Source organism: Hyla sarda, unplaced genomic scaffold (assembly GCF_029499605.1).
Source record: "Hyla sarda isolate aHylSar1 unplaced genomic scaffold, aHylSar1.hap1 scaffold_2522, whole genome shotgun sequence".
Taxonomy (NCBI): Eukaryota; Metazoa; Chordata; class Amphibia; order Anura; family Hylidae; genus Hyla; species Hyla sarda.
In genome coordinates, this window is record NW_026609210.1 from 1 (window position 1) to 16752 (window position 16752).

At 46.0% G+C, this 16752-nt stretch overlaps 7 non-coding genes across 7 annotated transcripts; all 7 read right to left on the bottom strand.

Annotated features, from left to right (window-relative positions):
- Positions 1 to 1018: 1018 nt before the first annotated feature.
- LOC130323659 (U2 spliceosomal RNA) lies at positions 1019 to 1209 on the bottom strand. The gene has a single exon (XR_008868889.1). It is a non-coding gene; the product is annotated as a U2 spliceosomal RNA (small nuclear RNA).
- A 2087-nt stretch (positions 1210 to 3296) lies between these two features.
- On the bottom strand, positions 3297 to 3487 carry LOC130323671 (U2 spliceosomal RNA). Its single transcript, XR_008868900.1, has one exon. It is a non-coding gene; the product is annotated as a U2 spliceosomal RNA (small nuclear RNA).
- A 2081-nt stretch (positions 3488 to 5568) lies between these two features.
- On the bottom strand, positions 5569 to 5759 carry LOC130323674 (U2 spliceosomal RNA). The gene has a single exon (XR_008868903.1). It is a non-coding gene; the product is annotated as a U2 spliceosomal RNA (small nuclear RNA).
- A 2083-nt stretch (positions 5760 to 7842) lies between these two features.
- LOC130323676 (U2 spliceosomal RNA) lies at positions 7843 to 8033 on the bottom strand. The gene has a single exon (XR_008868904.1). It is a non-coding gene; the product is annotated as a U2 spliceosomal RNA (small nuclear RNA).
- Positions 8034 to 10130: 2097 nt separating this feature from the next.
- LOC130323677 (U2 spliceosomal RNA) lies at positions 10131 to 10321 on the bottom strand. The gene has a single exon (XR_008868905.1). It is a non-coding gene; the product is annotated as a U2 spliceosomal RNA (small nuclear RNA).
- A 2093-nt stretch (positions 10322 to 12414) lies between these two features.
- Positions 12415 to 12605, bottom strand: LOC130323673 (U2 spliceosomal RNA). Its single transcript, XR_008868902.1, has one exon. It is a non-coding gene; the product is annotated as a U2 spliceosomal RNA (small nuclear RNA).
- Positions 12606 to 14696: 2091 nt separating this feature from the next.
- On the bottom strand, positions 14697 to 14887 carry LOC130323660 (U2 spliceosomal RNA). Its single transcript, XR_008868890.1, has one exon. It is a non-coding gene; the product is annotated as a U2 spliceosomal RNA (small nuclear RNA).
- Positions 14888 to 16752: the final 1865 nt, after the last annotated feature.

Genomic DNA, 16752 nt, shown 5'->3' on the forward strand with positions numbered 1-16752 from the left:
ATACCCCATCAGTGCAGCAATGCTTATTCAATACCGCCAGCAGATGGAGACACTGGGGGATAATTTTCTAAGGATTTATACTGATTTTTCCTGTCTGAATTTGTCGCACAGAAAGTTGCAGGCCAAATATGTGTGACATTTCTGCGACTTTAGCTTCTAGAGCATTTTTACAACATTATACATAGGTGCTGAATACATAAAAAGCGACTGTTCAGCGACAGACAAGTCGCATCGGCTGAAAGTAGGCCAGAATGTCAGTCCATGTTGGAGCAGGTTTAGATACAGTCTAAAGCATAGATCTCAAAGTCTGTGCACAGAATTTAGCAAGGGCCTCGCACCTTCTGATGCATCAGGTAGGTGCACAATAGCATAGCCTAACCCTCTGTACTTTGGTCTATATTGATGCGGGACATAGACAGCCAGCTGATGACCAATCCATTAGTGCAATGGATGGCTGGAAGCATTTGTCTTTGCCTTTGCAATACCACAGAAGCAATGCATGGTCAATGTACAGCAATGACACACCTGTGTGAACAGCCAGGAGACCCCCCCCCCATGTTATGTTACATAGTTACATAGTTAGTACGGTCGAAAAAAGACATATGTCCATCACGTTCAACCAGGGAATTAAGGGGTAGGGGTGTGGCGCGATATTGGGGAAGGGATGAGATTTTATATTTCTTCATAAGCATTAATCTTATTTTGTCAATTAGGAACATTCAGCACCCACCCGCTATCAAGGCAGCTGCCTATCATGTCATGCCCTACCTGCACAGGTGTGCTGGCTACTCAAATGATCCAATTAAGGAGGCCATTTAGTCAGCAGCAGCAGAAGTCCTGTGCCTGGACGCTCCAACAGGGGCCAGACACAAGCAGAAGCAGAAGCAGCAGAAGCAGCAGCAGCACCACCTTTTGTTTTTTGGCTGCAGCAGCAGCAAGGCCCACAGGGCTGGCTAGCTGGCTAGCCAGCAAGCAGGTAGCAATGAAAGTAGGAATCTTTCTTTTTAACCCTGTAAGGGGGTGGTGCACTGTACCCGAAGATACTGCCATATCGGGTCAATGCATAGGGCGACGGAAGCAAGCTTCGAAATCGGCCCCCGTTCTCAAAAATCCATTTAATATATGGTCCCCAGATAGGGGACGTATCAGATATTAAACTGATAAGAACAGATACTACACTTGATCTTAGCCAAAAGGCCGAGAAGCGATAACCGTGAAAGGGGCGGGCCCAACAAGGTCCCCTTCATGGGCACTATCACTGCTTGCTGTCAGGGAGGCTGCCAGACAATTTTCCATGCACACTCTGGGCTGGGGGGCAGTCAACCACCAGTACACACAGCAGAACCTAAACCCATACCATTATTGCTAAGCAGCAAGACAGGGGCCCATTGCACTCCCACGGGGCCTTTTTAAATGCAATCCATAACCCGGATTTGCCAGGAACCCTTCTTACTCCTCCTACTTGCATGTGACACTGGGCTTAGGATCTGCATAGGAAACACACACACAAGCACACACCTACCTTTGTTGCCTGCAGATGCCTCCTTGGCTGTCCCCAAACGGTATCAAACCAACACCCACGGGAAGCTGTAAGCATAGAGGACATGCCTGCACCCCATTGGACTTACCTGTGTGGGTTAAATCCGGGTTATTTGACAACCTATGGCGGTGATGGTTCTGCTCAGGCAGAGCAGTGCTGATGCTCCTCATAAAGCTGTCGCTGCTGTGAAGGTTCTAGGTGACATCACAAATCCCTTTGGTTACATACACAACAAAGCTGGGTTGTTGTTGTTTACACTCTGCAAGGCCTGTGGAAGTGAGTGACATCATAGCACTGTAGTTCTGAGGGTTCAAGATGGATGCAACAATCTCCTGTTGCTTCTATGAAGGCCGTAATAGACGACATCACCAAACAGCTCCATAGTCACATACACAGCAAAGGAGAGATGTTGTTTACACCTAGTGATGTCAGTGGTATTGAGTGACATCACAGCACAGTGCTAAGGCTCCTGGGCCTGGACACAGCAGCGGCTGCAATATCTCAACGGAGAATACGTTTATATCTATGTGTGTGTGTGCGCATATATATATATATATATATATATATATATATATATATATATATATTTCTCCGCCGAAATCACTTTTAAACCCATTTCCACCTTTTTTTCCCTTCTCCTCCTCTTACTTTTTTTTCACGTTTTTTTACGTTTTTCTCCTTTTCGCCTCTTTTCTGGGCGTATTATTCTTCTTTTTCTTCTTTTTTTTCGTCTAATGCATACCCCATCAGTGCAGCAATGCTTATTCAATACCGCCAGCAGATGGAGACACTGGGGGATAATTTTCTAAGGATTTATACTGATTTTTCCTGTCTGAATTTGTCGCACAGAAAGTTGCAGGCCAAATATGTGTGACATTTCTGCGACTTTAGCTTCTAGAGCATTTTTACAACATTATACATAGGTGCTGAATACATAAAAAGCGACTGTTCAGCGACAGACAAGTCGCATCGGCTGAAAGTAGGCCAGAATGTCAGTCCATGTTGGAGCAGGTTTAGATACAGTCTAAAGCATAGATCTCAAAGTCTGTGCACAGAATTTAGCAAGGGCCTCGCACCTTCTGATGCATCAGGTAGGTGCACAATAGCATAGCCTAACCCTCTGTACTTTGGTCTATATTGATGCGGGACATAGACAGCCAGCTGATGACCAATCCATTAGTGCAATGGATGGCTGGAAGCATTTGTCTTTGCCTTTGCAATACCACAGAAGCAATGCATGGTCAATGTACAGCAATGACACACCTGTGTGAACAGCCAGGAGACCCCCCCCCCATGTTATGTTACATAGTTACATAGTTAGTACGGTCGAAAAAAGACATATGTCCATCACGTTCAACCAGGGAATTAAGGGGTAGGGGTGTGGCGCGATATTGGGGAAGGGATGAGATTTTATATTTCTTCATAAGCATTAATCTTATTTTGTCAATTAGGAACATTCAGCACCCACCCGCTATCAAGGCAGCTGCCTATCATGTCATGCCCTACCTGCACAGGTGTGCTGGCTACTCAAATGATCCAATTAAGGAGGCCATTTAGTCAGCAGCAGCAGAAGTCCTGTGCCTGGACGCTCCAACAGGGGCCAGACACAAGCAGAAGCAGAAGCAGCAGAAGCAGCAGCAGCACCACCTTTTGTTTTTTGGCTGCAGCAGCAGCAAGGCCCACAGGGCTGGCTAGCTGGCTAGCCAGCAAGCAGGTAGCAATGAAAGTAGGAATCTTTCTTTTTAACCCTGTAAGGGGGTGGTGCACTGTACCCGAAGATACTGCCATATCGGGTCAATGCATAGGGCGACGGAAGCAAGCTTCGAAATCGGCCCCCGTTCTCAAAAATCCATTTAATATATGGTCCCCAGATAGGGGACGTATCAGATATTAAACTGATAAGAACAGATACTACACTTGATCTTAGCCAAAAGGCCGAGAAGCGATAACCGTGAAAGGGGCGGGCCCAACAAGGTCCCCTTCATGGGCACTATCACTGCTTGCTGTCAGGGAGGCTGCCAGACAATTTTCCATGCACACTCTGGGCTGGGGGGCAGTCAACCACCAGTACACACAGCAGAACCTAAACCCATACCATTATTGCTAAGCAGCAAGACAGGGGCCCATTGCACTCCCACGGGGCCTTTTTAAATGCAATCCATAACCCGGATTTGCCAGGAACCCTTCTTACTCCTCCTACTTGCATGTGACACTGGGCTTAGGATCTGCATAGGAAACACACACACAAGCACACACCTACCTTTGTTGCCTGCAGATGCCTCCTTGGCTGTCCCCAAACGGTATCAAACCAACACCCACGGGAAGCTGTAAGCATAGAGGACATGCCTGCACCCCATTGGACTTACCTGTGTGGGTTAAATCCGGGTTATTTGACAACCTATGGCGGTGATGGTTCTGCTCAGGCAGAGCAGTGCTGATGCTCCTCATAAAGCTGTCGCTGCTGTGAAGGTTCTAGGTGACATCACAAATCCCTTTGGTTACATACACAACAAAGCTGGGTTGTTGTTGTTTACACTCTGCAAGGCCTGTGGAAGTGAGTGACATCATAGAACTGTAGTTCTGAGGGTTCAAGATGGATGCAACAATCTCCTGTTGCTTCTATGAAGGCCGTAATAGACGACATCACCAAACAGCTCCATAGTCACATACACAGCAAAGGAGAGATGTTGTTTACACCTAGTGATGTCAGTGGTATTGAGTGACATCACAGCACAGTGCTAAGGCTCCTGGGCCTGGACACAGCAGCGGCTGCAATATCTCAACGGAGAATACGTTTATATCTATGTGTGTGTGTGCGCATATATATATATATATATATATATATATATATATATATATTTCTCCGCCGAAATCACTTTTAAACCCATTTCCACCTTTTTTTCCCTTCTCCTCCTCTTACTTTTTTTTCACGTTTTTTTACGTTTTTCTCCTTTTCGCCTCTTTTCTGGGCGTATTATTCTTCTTTTTCTTCTTTTTTTTCGTCTAATGCATACCCCATCAGTGCAGCAATGCTTATTCAATACCGCCAGCAGATGGAGACACTGGGGGATAATTTTCTAAGGATTTATACTGATTTTTCCTGTCTGAATTTGTCGCACAGAAAGTTGCAGGCCAAATATGTGTGACATTTCTGCGACTTTAGCTTCTAGAGCATTTTTACAACATTATACATAGGTGCTGAATACATAAAAAGCGACTGTTCAGCGACAGACAAGTCGCATCGGCTGAAAGTAGGCCAGAATGTCAGTCCATGTTGGAGCAGGTTTAGATACAGTCTAAAGCATAGATCTCAAAGTCTGTGCACAGAATTTAGCAAGGGCCTCGCACCTTCTGATGCATCAGGTAGGTGCACAATAGCATAGCCTAACCCTCTGTACTTTGGTCTATATTGATGCGGGACATAGACAGCCAGCTGATGACCAATCCATTAGTGCAATGGATGGCTGGAAGCATTTGTCTTTGCCTTTGCAATACCACAGAAGCAATGCATGGTCAATGTACAGCAATGACACACCTGTGTGAACAGCCAGGAGACCCCCCCCCCATGTTATGTTACATAGTTACATAGTTAGTACGGTCGAAAAAAGACATATGTCCATCACGTTCAACCAGGGAATTAAGGGGTAGGGGTGTGGCGCGATATTGGGGAAGGGATGAGATTTTATATTTCTTCATAAGCATTAATCTTATTTTGTCAATTAGGAACATTCAGCACCCACCCGCTATCAAGGCAGCTGCCTATCATGTCATGCCCTACCTGCACAGGTGTGCTGGCTACTCAAATGATCCAATTAAGGAGGCCATTTAGTCAGCAGCAGCAGAAGTCCTGTGCCTGGACGCTCCAACAGGGGCCAGACACAAGCAGAAGCAGAAGCAGCAGAAGCAGCAGCAGCACCACCTTTTGTTTTTTGGCTGCAGCAGCAGCAAGGCCCACAGGGCTGGCTAGCTGGCTAGCCAGCAAGCAGGTAGCAATGAAAGTAGGAATCTTTCTTTTTAACCCTGTAAGGGGGTGGTGCACTGTACCCGAAGATACTGCCATATCGGGTCAATGCATAGGGCGACGGAAGCAAGCTTCGAAATCGGCCCCCGTTCTCAAAAATCCATTTAATATATGGTCCCCAGATAGGGGACGTATCAGATATTAAACTGATAAGAACAGATACTACACTTGATCTTAGCCAAAAGGCCGAGAAGCGATAACCGTGAAAGGGGCGGGCCCAACAAGGTCCCCTTCATGGGCACTATCACTGCTTGCTGTCAGGGAGGCTGCCAGACAATTTTCCATGCACACTCTGGGCTGGGGGGCAGTCAACCACCAGTACACACAGCAGAACCTAAACCCATACCATTATTGCTAAGCAGCAAGACAGGGGCCCATTGCACTCCCACGGGGCCTTTTTAAATGCAATCCATAACCCGGATTTGCCAGGAACCCTTCTTACTCCTCCTACTTGCATGTGACACTGGGCTTAGGATCTGCATAGGAAACACACACACAAGCACACACCTACCTTTGTTGCCTGCAGATGCCTCCTTGGCTGTCCCCAAACGGTATCAAACCAACACCCACGGGAAGCTGTAAGCATAGAGGACATGCCTGCACCCCATTGGACTTACCTGTGTGGGTTAAATCCGGGTTATTTGACAACCTATGGCGGTGATGGTTCTGCTCAGGCAGAGCAGTGCTGATGCTCCTCATAAAGCTGTCGCTGCTGTGAAGGTTCTAGGTGACATCACAAATCCCTTTGGTTACATACACAACAAAGCTGGGTTGTTGTTGTTTACACTCTGCAAGGCCTGTGGAAGTGAGTGACATCATAGCACTGTAGTTCTGAGGGTTCAAGATGGATGCAACAATCTCCTGTTGCTTCTATGAAGGCCGTAATAGACGACATCACCAAACAGCTCCATAGTCACATACACAGCAAAGGAGAGATGTTGTTTACACCTAGTGATGTCAGTGGTATTGAGTGACATCACAGCACAGTGCTAAGGCTCCTGGGCCTGGACACAGCAGCGGCTGCAATATCTCAACGGAGAATACGTTTATATTTATGTGTGTGTGTGCGCATATATATATATATATATATATATATATATATATATATATATTTCTCCGCCGAAATCACTTTTAAACCCATTTCCACCTTTTTTTCCCTTCTCCTCCTCTTACTTTTTTTTCACGTTTTTTTACGTTTTTCTCCTTTTCGCCTCTTTTCTGGGCGTATTATTCTTCTTTTTCTTCTTTTTTTTCGTCTAATGCATACCCCATCAGTGCAGCAATGCTTATTCAATACCGCCAGCAGATGGAGACACTGGGGGATAATTTTCTAAGGATTTATACTGATTTTTCCTGTCTGAATTTGTCGCACAGAAAGTTGCAGGCCAAATATGTGTGACATTTCTGCGACTTTAGCTTCTAGAGCATTTTTACAACATTATACATAGGTGCTGAATACATAAAAAGCGACTGTTCAGCGACAGACAAGTCGCATCGGCTGAAAGTAGGCCAGAATGTCAGTCCATGTTGGAGCAGGTTTAGATACAGTCTAAAGCATAGATCTCAAAGTCTGTGCACAGAATTTAGCAAGGGCCTCGCACCTTCTGATGCATCAGGTAGGTGCACAATAGCATAGCCTAACCCTCTGTACTTTGGTCTATATTGATGCGGGACATAGACAGCCAGCTGATGACCAATCCATTAGTGCAATGGATGGCTGGAAGCATTTGTCTTTGCCTTTGCAATACCACAGAAGCAATGCATGGTCAATGTACAGCAATGACACACCTGTGTGAACAGCCAGGAGACCCCCCCCCCATGTTATGTTACATAGTTACATAGTTAGTACGGTCGAAAAAAGACATATGTCCATCACGTTCAACCAGGGAATTAAGGGGTAGGGGTGTGGCGCGATATTGGGGAAGGGATGAGATTTTATATTTCTTCATAAGCATTAATCTTATTTTGTCAATTAGGAACATTCAGCACCCACCCGCTATCAAGGCAGCTGCCTATCATGTCATGCCCTACCTGCACAGGTGTGCTGGCTACTCAAATGATCCAATTAAGGAGGCCATTTAGTCAGCAGCAGCAGAAGTCCTGTGCCTGGACGCTCCAACAGGGGCCAGACACAAGCAGAAGCAGAAGCAGCAGAAGCAGCAGCAGCACCACCTTTTGTTTTTTGGCTGCAGCAGCAGCAAGGCCCACAGGGCTGGCTAGCTGGCTAGCCAGCAAGCAGGTAGCAATGAAAGTAGGAATCTTTCTTTTTAACCCTGTAAGGGGGTGGTGCACTGTACCCGAAGATACTGCCATATCGGGTCAATGCATAGGGCGACGGAAGCAAGCTTCGAAATCGGCCCCCGTTCTCAAAAATCCATTTAATATATGGTCCCCAGATAGGGGACGTATCAGATATTAAACTGATAAGAACAGATACTACACTTGATCTTAGCCAAAAGGCCGAGAAGCGATAACCGTGAAAGGGGCGGGCCCAACAAGGTCCCCTTCATGGGCACTATCACTGCTTGCTGTCAGGGAGGCTGCCAGACAATTTTCCATGCACACTCTGGGCTGGGGGGCAGTCAACCACCAGTACACACAGCAGAACCTAAACCCATACCATTATTGCTAAGCAGCAAGACAGGGGCCCATTGCACTCCCACGGGGCCTTTTTAAATGCAATCCATAACCCGGATTTGCCAGGAACCCTTCTTACTCCTCCTACTTGCATGTGACACTGGGCTTAGGATCTGCATAGGAAACACACACACAAGCACACACCTACCTTTGTTGCCTGCAGATGCCTCCTTGGCTGTCCCCAAACGGTATCAAACCAACACCCACGGGAAGCTGTAAGCATAGAGGACATGCCTGCACCCCATTGGACTTACCTGTGTGGGTTAAATCCGGGTTATTTGACAACCTATGGCGGTGATGGTTCTGCTCAGGCAGAGCAGTGCTGATGCTCCTCATAAAGCTGTCGCTGCTGTGAAGGTTCTAGGTGACATCACAAATCCCTTTGGTTACATACACAACAAAGCTGGGTTGTTGTTGTTTACACTCTGCAAGGCCTGTGGAAGTGAGTGACATCATAGAACTGTAGTTCTGAGGGTTCAAGATGGATGCAACAATCTCCTGTTGCTTCTATGAAGGCCGTAATAGACGACATCACCAAACAGCTCCATAGTCACATACACAGCAAAGGAGAGATGTTGTTTACACCTAGTGATGTCAGTGGTATTGAGTGACATCACAGCACAGTGCTAAGGCTCCTGGGCCTGGACACAGCAGCGGCTGCAATATCTCAACGGAGAATACGTTTATATCTATGTGTGTGTGTGCGCATATATATATATATATATATATATATATATATATATATATATATATATATATATATTTCTCCGCCGAAATCACTTTTAAACCCATTTCCACCTTTTTTTCCCTTCTCCTCCTCTTACTTTTTTTTCACGTTTTTTTACGTTTTTCTCCTTTTCGCCTCTTTTCTGGGCGTATTATTCTTCTTTTTCTTCTTTTTTTTCGTCTAATGCATACCCCATCAGTGCAGCAATGCTTATTCAATACCGCCAGCAGATGGAGACACTGGGGGATAATTTTCTAAGGATTTATACTGATTTTTCCTGTCTGAATTTGTCGCACAGAAAGTTGCAGGCCAAATATGTGTGACATTTCTGCGACTTTAGCTTCTAGAGCATTTTTACAACATTATACATAGGTGCTGAATACATAAAAAGCGACTGTTCAGCGACAGACAAGTCGCATCGGCTGAAAGTAGGCCAGAATGTCAGTCCATGTTGGAGCAGGTTTAGATACAGTCTAAAGCATAGATCTCAAAGTCTGTGCACAGAATTTAGCAAGGGCCTCGCACCTTCTGATGCATCAGGTAGGTGCACAATAGCATAGCCTAACCCTCTGTACTTTGGTCTATATTGATGCGGGACATAGACAGCCAGCTGATGACCAATCCATTAGTGCAATGGATGGCTGGAAGCATTTGTCTTTGCCTTTGCAATACCACAGAAGCAATGCATGGTCAATGTACAGCAATGACACACCTGTGTGAACAGCCAGGAGACCCCCCCCCCATGTTATGTTACATAGTTACATAGTTAGTACGGTCGAAAAAAGACATATGTCCATCACGTTCAACCAGGGAATTAAGGGGTAGGGGTGTGGCGCGATATTGGGGAAGGGATGAGATTTTATATTTCTTCATAAGCATTAATCTTATTTTGTCAATTAGGAACATTCAGCACCCACCCGCTATCAAGGCAGCTGCCTATCATGTCATGCCCTACCTGCACAGGTGTGCTGGCTACTCAAATGATCCAATTAAGGAGGCCATTTAGTCAGCAGCAGCAGAAGTCCTGTGCCTGGACGCTCCAACAGGGGCCAGACACAAGCAGAAGCAGAAGCAGCAGAAGCAGCAGCAGCACCACCTTTTGTTTTTTGGCTGCAGCAGCAGCAAGGCCCACAGGGCTGGCTAGCTGGCTAGCCAGCAAGCAGGTAGCAATGAAAGTAGGAATCTTTCTTTTTAACCCTGTAAGGGGGTGGTGCACTGTACCCGAAGATACTGCCATATCGGGTCAATGCATAGGGCGACGGAAGCAAGCTTCGAAATCGGCCCCCGTTCTCAAAAATCCATTTAATATATGGTCCCCAGATAGGGGACGTATCAGATATTAAACTGATAAGAACAGATACTACACTTGATCTTAGCCAAAAGGCCGAGAAGCGATAACCGTGAAAGGGGCGGGCCCAACAAGGTCCCCTTCATGGGCACTATCACTGCTTGCTGTCAGGGAGGCTGCCAGACAATTTTCCATGCACACTCTGGGCTGGGGGGCAGTCAACCACCAGTACACACAGCAGAACCTAAACCCATACCATTATTGCTAAGCAGCAAGACAGGGGCCCATTGCACTCCCACGGGGCCTTTTTAAATGCAATCCATAACCCGGATTTGCCAGGAACCCTTCTTACTCCTCCTACTTGCATGTGACACTGGGCTTAGGATCTGCATAGGAAACACACACACAAGCACACACCTACCTTTGTTGCCTGCAGATGCCTCCTTGGCTGTCCCCAAACGGTATCAAACCAACACCCACGGGAAGCTGTAAGCATAGAGGACATGCCTGCACCCCATTGGACTTACCTGTGTGGGTTAAATCCGGGTTATTTGACAACCTATGGCGGTGATGGTTCTGCTCAGGCAGAGCAGTGCTGATGCTCCTCATAAAGCTGTCGCTGCTGTGAAGGTTCTAGGTGACATCACAAATCCCTTTGGTTACATACACAACAAAGCTGGGTTGTTGTTGTTTACACTCTGCAAGGCCTGTGGAAGTGAGTGACATCATAGCACTGTAGTTCTGAGGGTTCAAGATGGATGCAACAATCTCCTGTTGCTTCTATGAAGGCCGTAATAGACGACATCACCAAACAGCTCCATAGTCACATACACAGCAAAGGAGAGATGTTGTTTACACCTAGTGATGTCAGTGGTATTGAGTGACATCACAGCACAGTGCTAAGGCTCCTGGGCCTGGACACAGCAGCGGCTGCAATATCTCAACGGAGAATACGTTTATATCTATGTGTGTGTGTGCGCATATATATATATATATATATATATATATATATATATATATATATATATATATTTCTCCGCCGAAATCACTTTTAAACCCATTTCCACCTTTTTTTCCCTTCTCCTCCTCTTACTTTTTTTTCACGTTTTTTTACGTTTTTCTCCTTTTCGCCTCTTTTCTGGGCGTATTATTCTTCTTTTTCTTCTTTTTTTTCGTCTAATGCATACCCCATCAGTGCAGCAATGCTTATTCAATACCGCCAGCAGATGGAGACACTGGGGGATAATTTTCTAAGGATTTATACTGATTTTTCCTGTCTGAATTTGTCGCACAGAAAGTTGCAGGCCAAATATGTGTGACATTTCTGCGACTTTAGCTTCTAGAGCATTTTTACAACATTATACATAGGTGCTGAATACATAAAAAGCGACTGTTCAGCGACAGACAAGTCGCATCGGCTGAAAGTAGGCCAGAATGTCAGTCCATGTTGGAGCAGGTTTAGATACAGTCTAAAGCATAGATCTCAAAGTCTGTGCACAGAATTTAGCAAGGGCCTCGCACCTTCTGATGCATCAGGTAGGTGCACAATAGCATAGCCTAACCCTCTGTACTTTGGTCTATATTGATGCGGGACATAGACAGCCAGCTGATGACCAATCCATTAGTGCAATGGATGGCTGGAAGCATTTGTCTTTGCCTTTGCAATACCACAGAAGCAATGCATGGTCAATGTACAGCAATGACACACCTGTGTGAACAGCCAGGAGACCCCCCCCCCATGTTATGTTACATAGTTACATAGTTAGTACGGTCGAAAAAAGACATATGTCCATCACGTTCAACCAGGGAATTAAGGGGTAGGGGTGTGGCGCGATATTGGGGAAGGGATGAGATTTTATATTTCTTCATAAGCATTAATCTTATTTTGTCAATTAGGAACATTCAGCACCCACCCGCTATCAAGGCAGCTGCCTATCATGTCATGCCCTACCTGCACAGGTGTGCTGGCTACTCAAATGATCCAATTAAGGAGGCCATTTAGTCAGCAGCAGCAGAAGTCCTGTGCCTGGACGCTCCAACAGGGGCCAGACACAAGCAGAAGCAGAAGCAGCAGAAGCAGCAGCAGCACCACCTTTTGTTTTTTGGCTGCAGCAGCAGCAAGGCCCACAGGGCTGGCTAGCTGGCTAGCCAGCAAGCAGGTAGCAATGAAAGTAGGAATCTTTCTTTTTAACCCTGTAAGGGGGTGGTGCTCTGTACCCGAAGATACTGCCATATCGGGTCAATGCATAGGGCGACGGAAGCAAGCTTCGAAATCGGCCCCCGTTCTCAAAAATCCATTTAATATATGGTCCCCAGATAGGGGACGTATCAGATATTAAACTGATAAGAACAGATACTACACTTGATCTTAGCCAAAAGGCCGAGAAGCGATAACCGTGAAAGGGGCGGGCCCAACAAGGTCCCCTTCATGGGCACTATCACTGCTTGCTGTCAGGGAGGCTGCCAGACAATTTTCCATGCACACTCTGGGCTGGGGGGCAGTCAACCACCAGTACACACAGCAGAACCTAAACCCATACCATTATTGCTAAGCAGCAAGACAGGGGCCCATTGCACTCCCACGGGGCCTTTTTAAATGCAATCCATAACCCGGATTTGCCAGGAACCCTTCTTACTCCTCCTACTTGCATGTGACACTGGGCTTAGGATCTGCATAGGAAACACACACACAAGCACACACCTACCTTTGTTGCCTGCAGATGCCTCCTTGGCTGTCCCCAAACGGTATCAAACCAACACCCACGGGAAGCTGTAAGCATAGAGGACATGCCTGCACCCCATTGGACTTACCTGTGTGGGTTAAATCCGGGTTATTTGACAACCTATGGCGGTGATGGTTCTGCTCAGGCAGAGCAGTGCTGATGCTCCTCATAAAGCTGTCGCTGCTGTGAAGGTTCTAGGTGACATCACAAATCCCTTTGGTTACATACACAACAAAGCTGGGTTGTTGTTGTTTACACTCTGCAAGGCCTGTGGAAGTGAGTGACATCATAGCACTGTAGTTCTGAGGGTTCAAGATGGATGCAACAATCTCCTGTTGCTTCTATGAAGGCCGTAATAGACGACATCACCAAACAGCTCCATAGTCACATACACAGCAAAGGAGAGATGTTGTTTACACCTAGTGATGTCAGTGGTATTGAGTGACATCACAGCACAGTGCTAAGGCTCCTGGGCCTGGACACAGCAGCGGCTGCAATATCTCAACGGAGAATACGTTTATATTTATGTGTGTGTGTGCGCATATATATATATATATATATATATATATATATATATATATATATATATATTTCTCCGCCGAAATCACTTTTAAACCCATTTCCACCTTTTTTTCCCTTCTCCTCCTCTTACTTTTTTTTCACGTTTTTTTACGTTTTTCTCCTTTTCGCCTCTTTTCTGGGCGTATTATTCTTCTTTTTCTTCTTTTTTTTCGTCTAATGCATACCCCATCAGTGCAGCAATGCTTATTCAATACCGCCAGCAGATGGAGACACTGGGGGATAATTTTCTAAGGATTTATACTGATTTTTCCTGTCTGAATTTGTCGCACAGAAAGTTGCAGGCCAAATATGTGTGACATTTCTGCGACTTTAGCTTCTAGAGCATTTTTACAACATTATACATAGGTGCTGAATACATAAAAAGCGACTGTTCAGCGACAGACAAGTCGCATCGGCTGAAAGTAGGCCAGAATGTCAGTCCATGTTGGAGCAGGTTTAGATACAGTCTAAAGCATAGATCTCAAAGTCTGTGCACAGAATTTAGCAAGGGCCTCGCACCTTCTGATGCATCAGGTAGGTGCACAATAGCATAGCCTAACCCTCTGTACTTTGGTCTATATTGATGCGGGACATAGACAGCCAGCTGATGACCAATCCATTAGTGCAATGGATGGCTGGAAGCATTTGTCTTTGCCTTTGCAATACCACAGAAGCAATGCATGGTCAATGTACAGCAATGACACACCTGTGTGAACAGCCAGGAGACCCCCCCCCCATGTTATGTTACATAGTTACATAGTTAGTACGGTCGAAAAAAGACATATGTCCATCACGTTCAACCAGGGAATTAAGGGGTAGGGGTGTGGCGCGATATTGGGGAAGGGATGAGATTTTATATTTCTTCATAAGCATTAATCTTATTTTGTCAATTAGGAACATTCAGCACCCACCCGCTATCAAGGCAGCTGCCTATCATGTCATGCCCTACCTGCACAGGTGTGCTGGCTACTCAAATGATCCAATTAAGGAGGCCATTTAGTCAGCAGCAGCAGAAGTCCTGTGCCTGGACGCTCCAACAGGGGCCAGACACAAGCAGAAGCAGAAGCAGCAGAAGCAGCAGCAGCACCACCTTTTGTTTTTTGGCTGCAGCAGCAGCAAGGCCCACAGGGCTGGCTAGCTGGCTAGCCAGCAAGCAGGTAGCAATGAAAGTAGGAATCTTTCTTTTTAACCCTGTAAGGGGGTGGTGCACTGTACCCGAAGATACTGCCATATCGGGTCAATGCATAGGGCGACGGAAGCAAGCTTCGAAATCGGCCCCCGTTCTCAAAAATCCATTTAATATATGGTCCCCAGATAGGGGACGTATCAGATATTAAACTGATAAGAACAGATACTACACTTGATCTTAGCCAAAAGGCCGAGAAGCGATAACCGTGAAAGGGGCGGGCCCAACAAGGTCCCCTTCATGGGCACTATCACTGCTTGCTGTCAGGGAGGCTGCCAGACAATTTTCCATGCACACTCTGGGCTGGGGGGCAGTCAACCACCAGTACACACAGCAGAACCTAAACCCATACCATTATTGCTAAGCAGCAAGACAGGGGCCCATTGCACTCCCACGGGGCCTTTTTAAATGCAATCCATAACCCGGATTTGCCAGGAACCCTTCTTACTCCTCCTACTTGCATGTGACACTGGGCTTAGGATCTGCATAGGAAACACACACACAAGCACACACCTACCTTTGTTGCCTGCAGATGCCTCCTTGGCTGTCCCCAAACGGTATCAAACCAACACCCACGGGAAGCTGTAAGCATAGAGGACATGCCTGCACCCCATTGGACTTACCTGTGTGGGTTAAATCCGGGTTATTTGACAACCTATGGCGGTGATGGTTCTGCTCAGGCAGAGCAGTGCTGATGCTCCTCATAAAGCTGTCGCTGCTGTGAAGGTTCTAGGTGACATCACAAATCCCTTTGGTTACATACACAACAAAGCTGGGTTGTTGTTGTTTACACTCTGCAAGGCCTGTGGAAGTGAGTGACATCATAGAACTGTAGTTCTGAGGGTTCAAGATGGATGCAACAATCTCCTGTTGCTTCTATGAAGGCCGTAATAGACGACATCACCAAACAGCTCCATAGTCACATACACAGCAAAGGAGAGATGTTGTTTACACCTAGTGATGTCAGTGGTATTGAGTGACATCACAGCACAGTGCTAAGGCTCCTGGGCCTGGACACAGCAGCGGCTGCAATATCTCAACGGAGAATACGTTTATATCTATGTGTGTGTGTGCGCATATATATATATATATATATATATATATATATATATATATATATATTTCTCCGCCGAAATCACTTTTAAACCCATTTCCACCTTTTTTTCCCTTCTCCTCCTCTTACTTTTTTTTCACGTTTTTTTACGTTTTTCTCCTTTTCGCCTCTTTTCTGGGCGTATTATTCTTCTTTTTCTTCTTTTTTTTCGTCTAATGCATACCCCATCAGTGCAGCAATGCTTATTCAATACCGCCAGCAGATGGAGACACTGGGGGATAATTTTCTAAGGATTTATACTGATTTTTCCTGTCTGAATTTGTCGCACAGAAAGTTGCAGGCCAAATATGTGTGACATTTCTGCGACTTTAGCTTCTAGAGCATTTTTACAACATTATACATAGGTGCTGAATACATAAAAAGCGACTGTTCAGCGACAGACAAGTCGCATCGGCTGAAAGTAGGCCAGAATGTCAGTCCATGTTGGAGCAGGTTTAGATACAGTCTAAAGCATAGATCTCAAAGTCTGTGCACAGAATTTAGCAAGGGCCTCGCACCTTCTGATGCATCAGGTAGGTGCACAATAGCATAGCCTAACCCTCTGTACTTTGGTCTATATTGATGCGGGACATAGACAGCCAGCTGATGACCAATCCATTAGTGCAATGGATGGCTGGAAGCATTTGTCTTTGCCTTTGCAATACCACAGAAGCAATGCATGGTCAATGTACAGCAATGACACACCTGTGTGAACAGCCAGGAGACCCCCCCCCCATGTTATGTTACATAGTTACATAGTTAGTACGGTCGAAAAAAGACATATGTCCATCACGTTCAACCAGGGAATTAAGGGGTAGGGGTGTGGCGCGATATTGGGGAAGGGATGAGATTTTATATTTCTTCATAAGCATTAATCTTATTTTGTCAATTAGGAACATTCAGCACCCACCCGCTATCAAGGCAGCTGCCTATCATGTCATGCCCTACCTGCACAGGTGTGCTGGCTACTCAAATG